The sequence below is a fragment of the Aquarana catesbeiana genome, linkage group LG04, assembly GCF_042186555.1.
Source record: "Aquarana catesbeiana isolate 2022-GZ linkage group LG04, ASM4218655v1, whole genome shotgun sequence".
Taxonomy (NCBI): domain Eukaryota; kingdom Metazoa; phylum Chordata; class Amphibia; order Anura; family Ranidae; genus Aquarana; species Aquarana catesbeiana.
The window spans coordinates 27,728,977-27,731,203 of NC_133327.1; positions in this window are offsets into that span (position 1 = coordinate 27,728,977).

A 2,227-nucleotide genomic window follows, 5' to 3' on the forward strand; every position below is an offset into this window, starting at 1 on the left:
CAGATAAAACATAGTCTACATTGTAAACAATACAATATAGCAGATGCCAAGGGGTATGATCTGTGTTTATAAATTATAGCCCATAACAATATACAAGATGAGTTATTATGAGACACTATTTAAATGTAAATGATGTAAATGTAATTTTTAAATCATGGGCAGCCATATATAAAATATTTTGGATGGGTACTACATTCCTTAAGCGTGGTAGGATTTGATCAACTGCGGTTCAGTCATTATGGACAGGCAGTGTATGTACAAAAAAGAATGTTGTTCCCTTTGGCAGCAATTTGGAAAATCTCTGCTTCTGATGGCATTGTTTATTTATTATTGTATTGCTTCCTTGGAACGTCCTACATGGAGCCTTTGTGTATGAGTAGTTTTCCATTTACGGTGCCTCATACATCTGTATTACAGTGCCACGTACCTCTTATTTATGCACAGTGCCACTTTCTTCTATTTTCTAGGCTGTTCAGGGAAATTTAGTTCAATCAGACCTTGCATTAATGAGCAAGGGAAAAAAGTTCTCAAATAAACTTACAAAACAAAAAAAAGAGAGGTCGAGAGAGAGTGTACATCCACCCTAGTGTGACACAGCTTTATTACGTTAATTCAATAAAAAGACTTTAATCAATACACTCACATTTAACAGACAATAAAAAGGCACATCAATGTTGTCTGGCTATTCTACTGGGTCACGACTATAACTTCCGAAGGTCTCAGAACTGCTGGCTGGATGCCCGGATCCTAGCATACCCTAATGCGCATGGGGTATGCACATCCGCCCGGTCCAGCCGGTGCCGCACATCCTCAGTGAACCAACAACACCAGGGAGGTGAGGACAGGAGAGACAGGCTGGGAACTTCTCCTCCTGAACAAGAACCCGTCTCCTCTAGACCTCAAACTAGACAAAAAATTGTATGCACTTTCCAAGTCACTTACTGGGTGTCCTCCCCCAGGGATTGGCTGGGACCACATAAATATTCAGGCTGTAGATTTGACTCTTCCAGCCCACTACTTTCCAGAGGAGGACAGGAAAGAACACACATCAGACAGTTGCCATTGCGACATGTTTAGGAGTTGTCAAGGTTAGAAGTCACCTTGATAATGGAGGCCACAACTCTGAAATGTGTCCATCATGGCAACTGTCTGATGTGTGTTCTGTCCTGTCCTCCTCTGGAAAGTAGTGGGCTGGAGAAGTCAAATCTACAGCCTGAATATTTATATGGTCCCAGCCAATCCCTGGGGGAGAACACCCAATAAGTGACTGGGAAAGTGCATACAATTTTGGTCTAGTTTGAGGTCTAGAGGACCTCAAACTAGAGGTCCTTCTTGTTCAGGAGGAGAAGTTCCCAGCCTTCTGGGCAATCCAGCTGTGTTTTTTTCTGCTCATCAAGGTCCCAGCTGTGTTAGATGGGGGCCTATTCTACTGAACTTTGCTGGAGCCGACTGAGAGATTTATCTGGGAATATGGTCTGAAGAGTTCACAGGAGACATACTGTATCTGGCTCAAATTGTAAGGAGGCATCCGCATATCCAGGGACATTTGTGAGTACAGACCGGGACTGTGTGACTAGCTGCTAATACACTAGCTTGGGCAAAAACCTTGGGACAACATAGTGGGCCCTTAAAGGGGTAAGCGCTACACTTGAGATCAGTTGACTGGTCTTGTAACATAAGGAAATTATTCCAGATGGCTGCACTACCAATAATTCTTTTATTGAAGCTTCATATGACCAGTGGTTGACAGATGGAGCAGGGGACATTTGCACGAATATTTGCACGAAACGCATCTACCTCTTTGTTCCCTGGTCCAGCTGTCAACCACTGGTCATATGAAGCTGCAATAAAAGGATTATTGGAAGAGCAGCAGTCCGAAATCATTTCCTTATGTTACACAACATGCGAGCTGGGCTAGCACCTGGCTAGTGTGTGTGGGGATTAACCAGAGACTCACTCGCCTGGAGCGGCTTTTTTTGTTTCATTGATGACTGGTCTTGTAGTCTTCTGGGATGTGTAATGTTAACCCAGGAGGGTATGGGGAGGGGAGGTGTGACAACATTATCGTCCCCATGCGAGAAATAAGTAACTGGGAGCTAGTACCTCCTGAAAATGTGTAACAGGTAGGGTTAGAAGGAGGCTATGGAGAAATTGTTTGCTGCTGCCAGACTCATCTACCTTACCAACCTCTCAGTGTCTGCCACCCCTCTCTGCCAATCCCTACATT